We start from the raw sequence: 18,671 nt of genomic DNA on the forward strand, positions 1-18,671 counted from the left end.
CATATTTTTAGCTTTGATAACCATCTAATTTAGCTATAGTCATACGTTGCTTACCAATGAGGATATATTTTGAGAAAAGTGTTGTTGGATAATTTTGTTATTGTGTGAAAGTCATAGAGGGCACTTACCCAAATCTAGATTCTACAGCCTACTATACACCTGGGATATGTGGTATAGCCTGTTGCTCCTGGGCTACACGCCTGTATAGCATGTTACTGTACTGAGTACTGTAGGTATTTGTAACACAGTGTCAAGTGTTAAGTACAGTGACAAGTACTCAGGTACCTAAACATATCTAGACATAGAAGAGGTATAGTATAAAAGATAAAAAAGGGGGGCGGCGCCTGTGGCTCAGTTGGTAAGGTGCCGGCCCCATATACCGAGGGTGGTGGGTTCAAACCCGGCCCTGGCTGAACTGCAAACCAAAAAATAGCTGGGCGTTGTGGCGGGCGCCTGTAGTCCCAGCTACTCGGGAGGCTGAGGCAAGAGAATTGCTTCAGCCCAGGAGTTGGAGGTTGCTGTGAGCTGTGTGATGCCACGGCACTCCACCGAGGGTGATAAAGTGAGACTCTGTCTCTACAAAAAAAAAAAAAAAAGATAAAAAAGGGGACACCATGGAGCTCACAGGACTGGAAGTTGGCCTGGATGAGTAAATGAGTGATGAGAGAATATAGAGGCCATTACCACACACCACTATGATAAAATAACCTTTGCTTCCTATAAATTTTTACTTTATGAACTTTTTAATTTTTAAAAGCTTTTTGGCTCTCGTGTAATAACATTTAACTTAAAATGCAAACACATTATACAGGTGTACAAAAATATTTTTGTGTAGCTGTTTATCCTTATTCTGTAAGCTTTTTTCTATTTTTTAATTTTTTTTTGTAGAGATAGAGTCTCACTTTATGGCCCTGGGTAGAGTGCCGTGGCGTCACACAGCTCACAGCAACCTCCAACTCCTGGGCTTAAGCGATTCTCTTGCCTCAGCCTCCTGAGTAGCTGGGACTACAGGCGCCCGCCACAACGCCCGGCTATTTTTTGGTTGCAGTTCCCCTGGGGCCGGGTTTGAACCTGCCACCCTCGGTATATGGGGCCGGTGCCTTACCGACTGAGCCACAGGTGCCGCCCTCTATTTTTAAATTTTTAATTTCTTTAACCATTTAAACTTCTTTTGTTAAAAAGTAATGCACAGACATACACTTTAGCTTGGGTCTATGCAGGGTCATCGATATTACTGTTGTCCCCTTCACATCTTGTCCTCCCACTGGAAGGTCTTCAGGGGCAATAACATGCATGGAGCTGTCACACCTTCTGCAATGCCTCCTGAGGGACCTAGCTGAAGCTGTTTTATAGTATTTTTAATAAGTAGAAGGAGTACACTCTAAAAGAATGATAACAAGTATATAGTATAGTAAACACACAAACCACTAACATAGTTGTTTGCCATCAAGCATTATTTACTGTACGTAATTGTATGTGTTAGACTTTCATACCACCCACTGTAGATTTGTTTATACCAGTATCACCACAAACGTAAGAGTAATGGGTTACCTGTAACATTGCAATGACTACAGTGTCATCAGATGATAGACATTTTTCAGTTCTAATATCTTTTTTTTTTTGAGGTGGAGTCTCACTATGTTGCCCTCTGTAGAGTGCCATGGCATTACTTCTAATTCTTAGGCTTAAGTGATTCTCTTGCCTCAGACTCCCAAGTAGCTGGGATTACAGGCACCCAACACAATGCCCGACTATTTTTTCATTGCAGTTGTCAATATTGTTTTAGCTGGCCTGGGGTGAGTTCGAGCCTGCCAGCCTGGGTGTATCTGGCCAGCACCCTACCCCCGAGCTATGGGAGCCACCAGTTCTGGTATAATCTTATGGAACCACCTTGGTAGGTAGTCTGCCATTGACCAAAATGTGGTTATGTGGTGCATGACTATATTTAAAAATAAAGTTATCAGATAAAAATGACCTAGGCATACAGGGTCACTTCGGCATAAGTCTTTGCTTCTTTATGCCAAGTGAGACCTAGACTATGACCTGCCTTGAGAGATATGTACCATCATGGATCAGGGACTAGGTACCTAAAACAGGTACATCAACAGAGCGTGCTATTATGTGCAGTGAATCTTCAAATTAAAAAAATCCCTTTAATATTGTTGTCCTTATACTATTTGCATAGTATTTGGAAAAATGAATAATAATTTATAAGTGAAAAATATCAAGGCTTTAGAGAACTCTTTGAATGTTGACTTTAGTTTCAGGAGAATACATTTGTCTGATGGTAGCCTCCGTGGTTACAATGATGGTAGATTTTCAGTTATTTGGGTCAGAGTGTAAGTAGAAGCACTGTGAAAATCCTTGAAATTTCAGCAGAAGAAGATTTTCAACAATAAAATTCAAGGAAAGATCATATTAATGGACTTTTTGGTGATCATCTTAAATTTCTCTTATATTATCTGGCATCATAAATGATTTTCATAGAAGATTGTATTAGAGCTACAAGTTTTGGCCTTAGTAGACTTAACATCAATTCAGAGCTAGCCTAATTTTCTGGTATATTGAGATGTGGTTTCTGCTTTATTTAAAAGTACAGGAGAAACCAGAGTGATGAATACATTTTGATTTCTGTTTTCTCATTTTCTTCTATAGTACAAATGAAGTTTTTTTTTTTTTCCAGAAAGAGGTATGCCTGCTTGTATCTTTGAAAAATGCCTTTTCAGAAAATTGATTTTGAGTAGTCATTTAAATCCTATTTCTTGTGACCTTATGTAAAATTGGAGCTGTTAAACTAAAGTTGGGTAAGTTCTCATAGCTGAGCAGTAATTTTAGTGACATTTTAATGTCATGTCCTCTCCTTTGCAGCCTGTTTGCATATTCCATGCAAGCTACACGTCAGGATTTTTTTTGAAACGTAAGATAGGCTAGTAAATGATTTTGACACAACTTGTCCTCTTGCACCAGATGTGTTTTATGAACAATTTTATGTTTTACTCTTGAATGACCTATCATACCGAGAGACAGAAAACTGTCATGGTGTTGGCCTTGGTGATCTAGTTACTTATCACTTTGGCCTAAATGTTTAATAGCACGCCTCTAGCCCTGTGTGGGGGTGAGGGGCAAATGGGTCAGAAGTTGCAGAGGTTGTATTCACATGCCTTGAGCCTGGTCTGCTTCTCCCTAAAGGGTTGTAACTCTCTTTGACAACTTCCTCTTTGGGTAGGTGCAAAGTGTAGACACTTCTGAGGAAGGGATCCAGTTGCAGCCATAGGGTTAAGAGTTTTCTTCCTGAGGGGAGCCTCCTTGCCTGGCAGTGAGCCACAAATGGCCCTTTCCTGCTGTGACTTTGGCCCAGCCCATCTGTCAGTTACAGTCTTTGGCAAGAGATGGAAGGAAATGGTGGTGGCTGTTGGTGCCACATCTTGTTTTTTGGGTGGTGCTCTTTGTGCAGGGAACCTCAGCTGCTCCTCAATCAGGTATGCTGTGTTCTGAAAGTAATTAGAGACAGAAGTGGTGATGCAGATATGTAAGGCTGTGGACATGCAAACATAATTGCTGAATTTAGGGAGATTTAGAAAGCTCCTGTTGGAATCAGAAGCAAGTAGGCAAGGTGATTTTGATACCAGAATCAACCAAGGTCAGGAAATGGGCTTGAAAATAGATTCATTTGGGAATAAGACATTGATGAAACAAATATGCTTTTAAAAAGAAAGACTAGAAAGGTCATGAATGAATTGTGAGGGTCCAGCCTCTCTTCACTATTTTCTTTGCTACCACCCAAGTCTAACTTAACATGTTCCCTGGGTGAATGGAATAGTCTCCTACCTAAGTTCCTTATGTCCATCCTGCCTCCTGGAGGCTGTCTTCCACACCATGAGAATACATTGTTAGATTTTACCACTCTTCAGCCCGAACTTGACAAGGGCTTCCCATCTTGCTGGGAGTGAGCGTGAAAGCCTTGCCATGGATGACATGGCATTCCTGGGCCCAGCCCTCCCCTCTCTGTCCTTACCTTGTACCACTCTTGTCCTCACTCCATTCAGGTCCCTCTGCTTTCCTTGCCGTGCCTTGAAAATGCCATCTCTCCTCATAGCCTTTCTACCTTCATCTCTCTCTGATTAGAATGTTCTTTCTCCAGATATCCCTATTACTCACTTTCTCACTTCATTCCTGTCTCTGTTCAAATGGCACTTTGGAAGAGAGGCATTTGTGGCTGTGCTGTCTAAAATAGCACACTCACACACACCCATCACTCTCCACCCACTCGCCCTGCCTTCTTCAGAGCACTCACTGCCACTTGTCATATTCTATTAAATTGGACCGTGTGAACTTGACTTCTGGTGGGTTAAGAACAAATGAATACTGGCCATTTCATTTGGTTCAACCTAAAATATATTTATTAATTAGTTTATTATTTTTATTACTTCCTCTACAGTAAGTTTGAGACTCTGTGAGTCCAGGGCTTTGTTTTGTTTTTAGCGATGTGCCCAATGTTTGGAGCATAGAAAGCACTTAGAGAAGTTGTAAATTAATGGAAAGGAAGAAGAAAAGGCAGTAAAATTTGTTGATAGTAAGCAGAGAAAAATTATACGGAAAGTAATGTGTGACTGTGTGTGTATGAACTAGAAGAGATTTTAGAAAAAGGTGATTTGGAGGGCTTTGAGGGAGTTTAAAAAACTGAAGGATTTATTTGTATCCACGTGAAGTTTTGTGTAAAGTTTCTAATTAGAGCTTTGGGCTAGATATAGACCTTAATTATATTTTTTTCTATGTGGTTTCCTGAAACTTGGACTAAGAGGGATAAAACATGCTTTGGATAATATAATTTTGAACTGACAAATTTTCATAATTGGTAAGTTACAAGATTTAGCTCATCAATTTTGATATAAATTGATTTTTACCAGAGAAAAGAAGTTTCTTTTTACTTATACTTCTAGAAACACAGATAATAATATTAACACATTTGGAAATATTGTGTTGCTTATTATGTTCCCTGGGTGAATGGAATAATAAGCAACCTCTTCTATGTATATTTGATCTTGAAAGGAAATAAAGTCATCACCGTGGGTCAGAAATAAGGATGGAATTGAAGTCCTCAAGGACTCATTTGAGTTGATGCTGTGGCTATCCTTGGAAGAATGTTGTTAGTCTCATTACCCAAAGATTTGATTTTTAACAATCATGTGGCGATATGAAATGGAAAATTTAGACTTTGTGGGTCAGAACAGAGGTTTTCAGCACAGAGTTGCTACCATTGAGTAGAAGGGACTGAAAAATAAAACTTTTCATCAGCATAGAAGGACAAGGGAGCTATGTCTTAGAAAATATCTCTCCAAAAGGAATATTGCTATGAATTTGCACCCCATTTGAGTTTGGGATTTAAATTTGTGAAGTATGGGAAAGTTGCAACTTGAGAAATTCATCCAACAGATCCCAGGTTACTGATGACCCTAAAGCACCTAGCAGAGTTGGTTGCAAACTTCTTAGAAGGGAGACACCATTAAACCAAGCTCCACAAGATTCCAGCATATAAACACCTTCTAATGTGATTAGTTAATGTGATTAACTCCCAGCCTCAAATTATAAAACATAAGAAAAAAATCCCAAATGAATGAGTTAGCAGACACAACAAACAGCAGGATTAGAATCCAAGACATTCAGATGATGGGACTATCCTATAGAGACTATAAAATAAAAATATTAAAAATTATTGAGGTAGAAATTAATTATAAATATAAGAAAAAATAAGGTTTTCCAAAAAAGAACATAAATTTTAAAAGTGTAAAATAAAGTAATAGCAATAAATAAATACACCAAGTTCGGAAACAGGTCCATATATGTCTAAGGATGTATTACATATCTGTGGAAAGGTTACAATAAATGGTGTTAGGAGATGTAATTATTCACATGGAAGAGTAGACATGATAAGACCCCTTCCTCACAACATACACAAATTTCAGGCAGAATGTAGGCATAAAAGTGAAAAGAAAAATAAAGGATTTATATATTTAGAAGAAAATGGATGGACTACCTTTATTACCACTGGATAAGGAAGGATTTCTTAAGACATTAAAACATAAATTGTAAAGAAAAATGGTAATACCAATCATATTAAAACAAAAACTTATGTTTAGCAAAAGACACTAAATATATTAAAACAGGTCAGACTAGAAGACACTTATAATGCACATACCCAACAAAAATCAGAATCTACTTTGTATGGAGTCTTACAAATGAATATTTTAAAAATCCAACTCAATGGAAAGATAGATGAAAAATATGAACAAATAATTCACAAAAGAATTATTATATTCTTATATATATTATATATAATTATATATTATATTATTATATGATAAATACATAAATACTTGTTCTATCTCACTAGTAATCAAGTACATAAAAATTTAAAAAAATGTCATTCCATACCCACCATTTTGATAAAAATTAAAGTGAGAAAATATGAAACATTGGCAATGATGCGCAGGGTGCACAACTTCATTACATATTGTGTCTGTTCTGATAGACAATTCTGGCAGACAAATCTCTAGGACATTGATAATTGGCTCCCAAGGCCTGAGAGGTTTGAGATAAGTGGGGAGTGATTGCTAATGGATATGGTGTTGAAATGTTACAAAATTGATTGTGGTGGTGGTTGTACAACTCTGAGTATTCTAGAAACCATTGAATTTTACACTAAAAATGGTATGTGAATATCTCATGAATAATTTTTAACAAATAATGTGAATATATATGGAGAAATAATGGGGCATATAAAATCTATGTAGGAAAGTGGTTAAGATCATCAAGTTGGGTCTGGCTGATTGAAGTCAACCTCTCCAGAACAGTTGCATGACTTTGCAACTTTCTTAATTTCTCTGTGTCTCAGTTTCCTCATCTATAAATATAAAATGATGTCTGTATCATAATGTAGTTATGAATATTAAATGAGTTATCGTTGAAAAAGCTTTTAAAGCAATATCTGGCACGACATAAGTGCTATATAAGTGTTTGATAAATAAATAAATATGGTATAGGGACTTCAAAATTTGTTCCTTGGGAGCATTTGACCTTCTTAGTCTGTGTTGCTAAAATTTCCCATTGTTGACAAAAAAGGAAATGTTAGTTATAGTGTTGGCAGTTATTTTGTAATGCCTTTAATTTGCAGAAGAAACAGTTGGCTCTCCTATATGGATCTCAACGTATTTTTTTAAAAAAATATTTTGAAATTGTACTGTTTCATGAAATCCTAAACTGGGGAACCATGGTGCAAGAACTATTCTTTTTGTTCAGTGGCCCTTAGAAGCTGATGGCTTTAAAAAATTAACCATGCCCAAGAGCTAGAGGATGCTGTGAGTCCTGTGACGTCATGGGACTCTACCGAGGGTGGTAAAGTGAGACTCTGTCTCTACAAAAAAAAAAAAAATTAACCATGAAAATTTTAACATTAGAAAGATGTTACAGATTCTCAACTACTTAGCCAAATGCTTATCACATAACAGATGGCAATGAAAGTGTATTGGAATGAATGACAAGAGCAGAGAGCAGATCATACCTGTGTGACTCACTGTGTTCTTTCTGCTGGTCTCCTTTGAGATTATGTAGTGGTATTTGATATGTGTGAGTTTGCATGTTTCTGCTAACCTTATTCCTATGAGATTTTACTTTGAGGTATTTATATAGGCTGTGATCTTTCAGTTGAGCTTCAGAAATCTCCTCCAAGTATTGAAAACTAATTGGAGTAAGCTAGCACTCCCCACCCCCAGTTCTCAGTAACGTTTTCTGTTAGCAATATGGCTGCTGCTGCATTTCTGTGTGTTCACTATTTTGATTTCCAGTTTTTCATTAAATTTTCATGTTTCTTCTTCTTAGTCTCTGAACGCCTTTAAAATAATTTCATTCAAAAAAAAAACCTTAGAAATATATTAGCTCCACAGAGCAGATTTCAGCTTACCTTTTGTATTCAATGAGTTGGAGGTAAGCCTTTTTTATGTGTTGTGAACAGTTAGTACCACGTGGACAGCTGTGAAAATACTTACTAATAACTATGCTTCCTGGACCTTTGTGAATAGCCTGCTTCATTCAATTTTGCACGTAAGTGCTTGACAAACTTCCACAGCTTTTTTTCATTGCAGTGTAGGATAGTGTTTCAAAACATGAGCTTTGAGGCACATCACATCTCTTGGTATCTGAAGATTTAGCTTCCCAAGTTTAGATTTACCAACATATAAGACTCAAGAATAAAAGTACAGTATTTTCAGCCAAACATTAGTGCCAGGAAAATTATTGCTGATCCTCTTGGTAATCCAAGAAGAATCAACTGTGGGATTTAAAGCGTTTAAAGTTGCAAGAAAGTAGGATTACTCTCTGGCTCAAGAGGCTTAGCATAACCTACTTGTACCCCTGTCAGAAACTAAAGTAATGTCTTAAGAGAACAGAAACTTAATGGTAACCAGAGTATTGCTTAATATCTGCTGCTTTTTTAAAGCATTTCCCACAGTATTTCATTGTGTCTTAATGTTACTAAACTCTATATTGCAATTGCTTGGAACTGCTTTAATTGAAGCAATTTAAATTTACATATCCTACTGAGGCACTCTGTGCATGAAAGACTGGTATGTGGCAAGTAGTTCTTTTTCATAGATTACAAAGCTAGAGACAGTTGGTTATAGATCCTATTTATGATAAATCAGCCTCGAACAGGGCTAATGAGAATGATTAGAGGGAATTTATTAAACAATTGACTGAGGGAGTCCCCGTTCCTTCATACCGTGGAGGGGACACACAGTCAGATGTCTCTGAACTTTTTGACATACAACCACTTAAAATATTAGGCAACTATTTTAAATATTAATATTTCTACAGCTGAACTGTGATCTTGATTTTACACTGGTTCTCATGGTGTTATATCATAGGAACTCAAGGCAGAAGGATTTGGGGCCATTATTTGAGAGATTGTAGTTGGTAACATAGCAGAGGATAGTTATATAGGATTATTATTGTTTCATCTGAATACTGGGGCCCTGTGGGTGTGTATTTCTTAATACAATTTTGGTTACTCCGTCTCTTTGGTATAGCCACATGTATTGGAACTGCTTTAATTGAAGCAATTTAAATTTACATATCCTACTGAGGCACTCTGTGCATGAAAGACTGATATGTGGCAAGTAGTTCTTTTTCAAGGCATGGGTTTTGTTGTACACACTGGTTGCAACTGATGACAATTTAACTTAAACGAAATAGATCAGATCATTGAAATTCCAAGGAGTTAGATGTGAATCTAAGGATATCAAAGATATCAAAGCTCCATTGCACAGATTAGTTTTTTCTGTAATTAGCATTATTTAGACAGACTTTACTCATATAACCTTTTGACAAACTGATAGACTCTGAAACAAAGTTTATATCTTATTGTTTCAGCAGTTTCAATAGAATGTCAGCTGGGTTTATTTTCATTTATTTTTTATTTTGGATTAATATAAGGGTATGTATGATTGAGTTACATTGTTCTGTCAGGTTTTTCTTTTTTTTAACATATGGAACACTTCATGTTTGGATGTCATCCTTGTGCAGGGGCCATTCTTCTCTGTATCATTTCAATGTTAGTATAAACACTGCTGAAGTGAGCACTACTCTGCCAGTTTTAATAAATGTCTCAGGACCAAGTCTCACTGGGCTGATATAGGTCACGTGACCACCATTGAACCAATCATTGTAGCCAGGAGAGGGCCCTGGACCCCAACTGCCTGAAATGGGGAAGCATGGGTCCACAAGGAAATTTATGGAATTTTTATCAGAAAATGGAAGAATGAATATGTATTTAAAAAATACATAGTTTGAATTTGATCCTATTTTAGGAGCTATTCCTAATTATATCTCTTTTCCTTTCCTGCATGAACTTGCCCTTTATTTTCTCTATAACAGACTTCTACCTTTAACGTTACCCAGGACATCAGTACCTTCTCTTTGTAAACGGGTGAGAGTAACGAGAAGCCAGTGAAAAGGGCAACACTTAACTCTGTTCCTGCCAGACAAGGGTTTCAAATGACATCTTCGAGAGACTATGCCAAAGTCCACCTTTGTCCATTCCATTGCTTTTTGAGTCCCTGTTCACTTTGGGCTGCCAAGTGATTTTAGAAAACTCTTCAGTGAAGATTTGGTAAACATAGTAGAGGTTGAGACATTTACTTATGCATCTTACTCATTTAGGTTAACGTATTTTTTTCTCCATTGATCCAAAATTCTCTTTAGCTAAACATTTTTATTGTCAAAGATCAAGGAATACTTTTGTAATACTCAAAGAAGGCCCAACTACTCCTTTTCTAAAAGTATAGTATCAACCTAAATTAAAATCAATGCTGGGCAGTTGTTTCTGTCAAAATAAGAATGAATTACATTGGTGGTCAGAGTTCCTCATTCTAGAAAGATTCTAGAATGATTTGTCCACTCTGGATCTGGGTGGCTCCAAAGAAATGAAGAATACGAACTAGAATACATTTTCTCATTGCCATGAGCATGATATTCTCCCACTGTTACCTAGATTTCAGTATTCAGGAATAGGGACTTATTTTTAATTCAAAACGTGTATCCTAATAATTTTATTGACTGATTTCTAAAAAAAAGAAGAAAAACAACAAAATATAGAGTTTGAAATGTATATATTTCCCTCCACCATTCCAAAATAATTAAGAACTCATTTGGAAATCAGGAAAGCCCTCAAAAAGTTTTAAAGAGTTTTTAGATTCACATTTTAGATTTTTACACTAAAATTATTTTTTTTAGGTCTTGGCCTTTCATAATTTATTGCTAATTAAAAAAAAAATCAACAACAAGCATGTCTTCTAAGCTGTAGTCTAACACAGCTGCCCAGAGGCTTGTTATGCTGACTATTCTGGTGCATTCTTTTCTTTGAAGAGCTTGGGTGTTATGTCATCAGCGCTGGCCAAACAATTAATGTAATTGAGTGAAAATGCCCCTTCAGCAGAAATCATTTCTTCTGGGAGGAGGCTAAACTGCCATTAGAATGAAGAAGAGTTATGTAAGACCATTTTTGTCCAAAATGATTGGGCTGAATTCCAGATTTCTCTAATGAAACCTTGCTGAATAACTGCTATGCTTGCAGCTATAAAGGTATTCAAAATCAAGGGTCGATTCTTGCCATTTCGTCTCCTCCTTTAAAACTGGAGTTCTAAAAGCTAAGCCCAAGTGATTGTTCAAAGAAATTGATTGTACAGGAATTTACTTTTGATGATAGTAAGTGGGCATGGATTTTTTTTTGATTGGCCTTTGGCAAATAATACCATCTTTCAGAACTCAGAAGATCGTATATAAATTAAATATGATGATACTTGTATCTTCCTAGCTTTCTGAAATATTCTGAAAACTTCAATGTAAGATCTAAGTATTTTTCTTATACACTTCAGCTATAAAATAACTTTATTATCTTTAAGAACATTGCAATCAAGAAACTTTAATGGCCTGAGCTTGGGAGAAAACATTGTAACTGACAAAAATAATACTTGTCTTATGAAAAGTAGATATGTTAACCTTGTGAGAGGAATGATTTGATTTCATGCTTTTTATTTCTGAATGCAAATAGCATAAACTTTAAAAAACAATACTGGCTACAGATAGCTATTAAAAGACTACTGAAGTTCTGAAGTGAGTACATCTGAGTGTCAGGATATTTACTTCTTATAAATAGAGAGCCACATATACTTCTACTATTGAATTATAATCTTATGATGTCTCAAAATTCTCCATCTTACATTTGTTTGGCTTCTTAGTCTATGCAAAAAAGGGTAATATTGATATTTTAAAAGTCTTAGCTGTTGCATTATATTTTTGCTACACAACAAACTATATTAAAATTTAAAGGTTTAAAAGAATAACCCTTCTTCCTATTTCTCATGATTCATCAACCTACACTGGCCTGTGGTGGTCAATTATTTGCCTGCTCTATATGGCCGCTAGGCTCAGTTGGGATACTGGGATGACGGAGCTTCTCTTAGTCTCTGGACAACTCCTTTTTACATGGACTTTCTTTCTTTTTTTTTTTTTTTCTGAGACAGAATCTCACGATGTTGCCCTCAATAAAGGGCTGTGGTGTTACAGCTCACAGCAACCTCAAACTCTTGGGCTTACACGATCTCTTGCCTCAGTCTCCCAAGTAACTTTGACTACAGGCACCCGCCATAATGCCCTGCTATTTTTTTGTTGTAGTTGTCCTTGTTGTTTAGCAGGCCCCGCTGTATGTGGCCGGCGCCCTAACCACTGAGTTATGGGCACTGAGACTACATGGACTTTCCATGTGATCTTTCTAGTAGCTGAATTTCTTACATGGCAGTTCAGAGTACCCAAGAGGGCAAAAGTGAAAGTTTCTAGGCCTTGTTACAGCCAGATCCAGATGGGCATGGAGTTACTTTTGCAGCACTCTATTGGTTAAAAGCAAGTCAGAGGCCAACCCAGATTTAAGGTGAGAGGGGGACACAGGGGCATGAATAGTGGGAAACATGGTTCACTGGGGGTTACCAAAGTAATGTCTTCATTAGTATCTATTAGTACTTATTCATTCAGATGACATGCACTACATATTTCTATGTTCACATACCAGTTATCCATATACCTGGGATAGGTTGCATGTTGGGTAGATGGATTTAGCCCAGTTCCTTTTACTACGGCTTTGTATGACCTTTATTATTCTCTGCAAAGTATCTTACATGCATCGATCATTGTAAGTGAGCTAGACATGGCCTTACTTTTGTGGAGGTGACAGTTTATGAAGAGAGTCAGACATGGTCAAATAACTAAACAAATATATGTATACACCTGTGTATGTGTTTATAATTATAAACTAGATTATAAATGGTAAAGTATAGGGTGCCCCAAGGGTACGTGAATACTAGGAAAGGGAAGTAAGAATAATATTTCCTGAGGAAGAGATGTGGTATTTAAATTAAGATTTTAAAGATGAGGAGAGTAAAATAGTGAAGGGATGGGGAAGGAGAGAGACGCATTCTACGAGGTGACCTTGAGGAGAAAGCATGGCATTGAGGGGGATAGAGTGTGAGGAAATGAAAGTTGACAATGTGCCTATAGTGCAGAAAGCTCAGGAAAAAGTGATATGACACAGGGCTGCAATGGAAAGCAGTAGCCAGAGCACATAGGGCCTTCTTGGCCATGATAAGAGTTTACAAGAGCAATAGAACACCACTAACGTACTTAAAAGATTAGATAGTGATGATGACAAATACAGGTAGTCTCTGGATTATGAATGTGGTAGGTTCTGTAGGTTTGTTCTTAAGTTGAATTTGTATGTACACTGGAACAGATATGTTCATCTATTACTATACTAGCCCCTGTTCATAAGTGCAAGTGGTATGTAAATCAGATGTTTGTAACTCAGGAACAGCCTGTAATCATCTTGACAGTCTATAAAAATAAATCTAATCTCCAATTTAAGAGGCTGTGAGTGAATGTGGAAAGACTGATTCAGTTATTATAAAAGCCTAAGTGCAATATGATGGTGGTGGGATGTATATGGAGAAAAATATGCAGATGTAGCAGATATTTAGGAAGGAAAATAGGACATGGTTTGGAAGGTAAAGTAGAGGAGGATGAGTGAAAGATTTCTCTGCATTTCTTGTTTGTAAACATTATCAATGGTATGCATGTGGGTGTAGGTGTATGTATATATTTGTCTGCCAATCTATCTGGTCATGAAAATCAGGTGTTCCCGTACGAGTGGGGAGAAAAAATCAAGAACACAGATTCGTATGCATTTAATTTGAGATACTTTTAAGAAATTTAAGAAGGGGTGTTAAATTAGATCCAGGAGTTTGACTCAGAAGAGAGGTCTAGTTTAGAGATTAAATTTGTGATCTGTTGATAATGTCTGAAACTGGGAGCCTAAAGGAGACCATTTAGGGAGAGACAATAGAGGAAGAAGAGATGAGGACTTAGGACCAACCCTGGAGGAAATGAAACTTTGAAAGTCTGAGTTGAGGAGTTTGAATGGGAAGAGTATGATGTTACAGACAGCAGAGAGGTGGGGCAGGGGGAGAGAGAGCTTAAATAAGAAGGATTGATTAGCAATATTGAATGCTATAGAATGGGAAGTAAGAGAAGGAATAATAAATGCCCTTTGCACTTACTGATACTACATAACGAGAAGGTAGTGATAATATTCCCAAAACTGTTTCAGTGGAGGTAGTAAGGCAAGGCCTAGTGAGGTGGCTTGAAGAGAGAGGGAGCAGTGGAGGAAGGAAGATAATAAACATAACAAGTAGAACTCTCCAGAGTTGTAGGATAAAGCAAAACTTTGGAGGTGGAATAGGTAAGAGATAATGGATAGAATAGAAGGTGTGGGAGCACAGCTGAACAGCTGAAAGGATTCATTTGAGGAGGACAGACATTCTTTACTAATTGTCTTACTTTTTTTTTTTTTGTAGAGACAGAGTCTCACTTAATGGCCCTCCGTAGAGTGCCGTGGCCTCACACAGCTCACAGCAACCTCCAACTCCTGGGCTTAAGCGATTCTCTTGCCTCAGCCTCCCGAGTAGCTGGGACTACAGGTGCCCGCCACAACGCCTGGCTATTTTTGGTTGCAGTTTGGCCGGGGCTGGGTTTGAACCCGCCACCCTCGGTATATGGGGCCGGCGCCTTACCGACTGAGCCACAGGCGCCGCCCGACCTTACTTCTAAGCATTGAATTCACAAGTAGCTATGCTCTTCAAGTTTATATTTTAAAATGATTTTCCTTATGCCCTTATTTCCTAAAAAACAGCATTAAATGTAGTAATACTTATGATTGTCAAAAACTGTGAAAGATTTGAGGTTTATCTTGGATGTAAGTTAAGATATTTAGCCTCATATAGTTTCATGGATACTCTCAGAAGACATGAGACTCCTGGGTCAGAAACAAAGGACTTTATTACTCATGGCACTGCAAGCAATGTGAGCTTTATATTTGTGTCCAAGTTCTCTGGAGGCAAAATGGAGCAGCCAAGGTGGGTGCTACATACACAGGGGGTTTGTATCCCAGCTGAGGAACTCAGAGCTTAGGAAACCTGAATCATTTATAAATAGCCTATAGCAAACCTGACCATACTTTGCCCCTGAGGGAGACATTATCTTTATTAAATTGGACAATATACAACCCTTCCCTCTGCTGTAGTAGAAAATGATACCCCTCTTTATATTTTAAGTATGTTTTCTATACAAACATTCTTGAAAAGATAGTACTGGCCAAAAGCTTTCAGACTCTCTGCTGAGAAGACATGCAGATGCATGAGAAACTCCTGGAGAATTGTCTCTTAGCAAGAATATTAGTGAAAATGTATAGGCACTACTTATGGCTAGGTTTAGCTAGGCACTAAACTTACATTTATTTTCTGGTCCAATGATCACTGTGAAATACATGTACTACACTAGACTGCTTGGGCTGCCATAAAAAAAAACCACAGAACTGGGTAGCTTAAACAACAGAAATTTATTTTTCCACGGTTCTGGAGACTGTAAGACTAAGGTCAAGATGCTGGCAGGATTAGTTGCCGGTGAGGCCTCTCTTGCTGGCCCTGTGTAATAATACTTAAACAGGCACACACGGCCTTTCTTCTGGGTGCATGACCCATGTCTCTGCCTCTTCTTATGAGGACACTACTACTATTGAATTAGGGACCCACCATTATGATCTCATTTAACCTTAACTACCTCCTGAAGGCCCTGTCTCTAAATACAGTCGTATGGAAGGCTAAGACTTCAATATTATGACCTTTAGGGATTACAATAAGTATATGTCAGATTATAAATGCTATTTATTGCTTACCATAGCAATTTTCCAGATAAGAAAATTGAACTTTAGGGATGTTAAAAAACTTCGACAGGATCACACAAGTTAAAGTGATAGATTGGAGTTTGAACTGAGGTCCAGTTTGACTCTTTAGCCTATGAGTTTAATGACTCTTCTTTGTGGGTAGAGTTAAAAATGTTGTATTTTTAAGCATTTCAGGGGAAAAGTTGATTTCTTGGACCGGGATTAATTTTTTTTTTTGGTTTTGTATACAATTTGAAATATTTTCATCCCACTGATTAACATAGCCTTCACCACATTTTCTTAGTTATTGTGTTAAGACATTTATATTCTACACTTAGTAAATTTCACATGTACCCTTGTAAGATGCACTGTAGGTGTGGTCCCACCAATTACCCTCCCTCCACCTCTCCCCTCTCCTCCTCTCCCCTTCCCTTCCATTCCCTTCCTCTCCCCTTTCCCCTTCTTCTTGGGCTATAAGTGGGTTATAGCTTTCATATGAAAGCTATAAATTGGTTTCATAGTAGGGCTGAGTACATTGGATACTTTTTCTTCCATTCTTGAGATACTTTGCTAAGAAGAATATGTTCTACCTCCATCCGTGTAAACATGAAAGAGGTAAAGTCTTCATCTTTTTCTAAGGCTGCATAATATTTTCCAAACATCTTTCCAAAAGGAACATATTAGTTTGCATTCCCACCAGCAGTGTAGAAGTATTCCATTTTCTCCACATTCACACCAACAAGGATCAGTGGTCTTTTGATAGAACATTGCAGTATGAGCCACAGTTTATTAGCGAGACTTCCTCCCTCCCTTCCTTCCTCTCTCCTTTTCTCCCTCCTCTCCCTCACTACTTCTTTCTTTTCATACTTTATTTATACAGTATTCAACATATAATTATTCAATACTGTTATGGGCAGGGATTCTAGGTGCTAAGGATCTACCAGTGAACAAAACAAAAGCCATGACTTTATCAAACTTACATTTAAGTATTGTGTGTAATATTTATTACTATCCCTCTTCACATAACCCAAGTTCTTTAATATTTACATTTTGTGCACAATTTAAAGGGAAATGGAACTTATATTTACCAAATATTAATCATGTATCATATTAAGCATATTCATTTGTTTAATAATTGATGGCCTATTGTGATTGTGGCTTCCCCATTTAATTTTTTAATTCTGATTGTGGGAATACATTTTGATTTTGTGATTGATCAGAGCAACCTTGACTGAAAAATTCAAGTGGTTAGGCATAATGATATGTTTATGAACAATGTACACGTGTGTATGTGTATCTGTGTTTATCTACATGTTTGTATATTTTCCCTTCTGTGCCAGAGTTCAAACACTAATTTGACATTATAACACAGATTGACATCTTCAAGATTATGGCCTTGGATGGTTGGTTAGAATTAATCAGTTCACCATAGTTTAAAATCTAGATATCCATGTGTGTGTGAGTGTAGAAATTTGGGTGAAGAGGCATAGCTTGCTATTGGGCAGTATCAGATGGATTTGGTGATGAGGAGTTTGGGGAAAAATGAAAACAGAACCAAAAATCAGGCCTACTTTTGAAATCATGTTCAGAAGTTTTAGGTAGTCTTCAGCCTTGTTTCTTTTGATTCCAGACTGCTTTCTCCTAACTTTTGGTGTCTGAAGGTTTTGCATATATATCATTTTCCTTGTAGCATAAAAAGATTAATTAAAATATATTTAAAAGAAGAGAAAGTTTTTATCTATTATGAAATTAAATGCATTTCAAAGTGTCTTTTCTACATTTGTAAAACTATCTGGATTAAGGCCTGTGTGTTAAGGCTAACATCATTTTTGTGAAGGTTGATTTCAACTGGCTCTTTTCTTTGATTTTCTGGGGCACCATGTTTTATTTATTTGAACAGCTGTGATTTGCGATGCATGATTCACTGTTACTTTAATATTATCACTCTAATCTCTTCAAGTCTAGTACTTTGTTTTTATAGTTTGCAACTGGGAATTAGTAAATTAACCTTAGCTTGTCACCAGATGTGACATAGATATAAAGAAAGATTTCCTAGCAGAATCATTTTAACGAGCCCTTTTCAGGTCAATAAAAAGCAAATAGTAGTCAATCCCCCAGGTTCTTACTTTTCTTTTCAAGAAATGTTCACCTACTTTAATTTATTAAAGTTATTTTTGAGGTTTTGATTTAAATTACAAGCAAAGTTGACAGGATTCAGGCAATTTTACCTTTACATATTCTGTTATATTTTAAATATTTTTTCTAACTATGTTGGACTTTCATATCCATTTACTGATTGATTAATCCTAGTTGGTGTGCCACAAGATGTAGCAAATAAGTGTTTCAAACAGAATCTCACTCCACATTGTATGTGTTAGCCCAAATTTAGCATAATAAAAATTTTAATTGGGGGGTGGAGCAAGATGGCAGCCGAGTAACAGCTTCCTTGCATCTGGGCACCGAGAGTCTGGGGATATAGGACTCCAGGCATCTCTGGCTGGTGGGATCTGCCTATCATCACCCCTGAGAGGATACAGGGAGTCAGCGAGAGACTTCTGGACCCCAAGAGGAGGACTAAAACAGTGGAAAACCGGCAAGTGGTCGCGTGTGTTCAATCCGCCTAAACCCGCCCGCAACTGTAAGTTCAGTAGCAGCGAGACTGCAAACCAGAAAGGCCTTACCTGTGAACTGTTTTGGTGTCTTTGGACTTGGCACTCAGCTGAACTGCCTTGGGGAGAGCCTGAGCGGGAGTGCGGAGAACTCTGGCCTTTATCTAGGGCCCCAGTCTGAGCCGCTGAGCCAGACGGAGCTAATAGAGTTTGGCTCTGGGTCACAGGCAGACATTGTGAGCGAT

The 18,671-nt window shown here is 37.4% G+C and overlaps 1 protein-coding gene and 1 pseudogene across 1 annotated transcript in view; one reads left to right on the forward strand and one right to left on the reverse strand.

Annotated features, from left to right (window-relative positions):
- The window catches only part of LOC128585054 (cAMP-specific 3',5'-cyclic phosphodiesterase 4D-like), a 288,963-nt gene that overhangs the window by 14,172 nt on the left and 256,120 nt on the right, over positions 1-18,671 (forward strand). The window lies entirely within an intron of this gene.
- LOC128592626 (uncharacterized) lies at positions 9,534-9,629 on the reverse strand (annotated as a pseudogene).

Source organism: Nycticebus coucang, chromosome 1 (assembly GCF_027406575.1).
Source record: "Nycticebus coucang isolate mNycCou1 chromosome 1, mNycCou1.pri, whole genome shotgun sequence".
Taxonomy (NCBI): domain Eukaryota; kingdom Metazoa; phylum Chordata; class Mammalia; order Primates; family Lorisidae; genus Nycticebus; species Nycticebus coucang.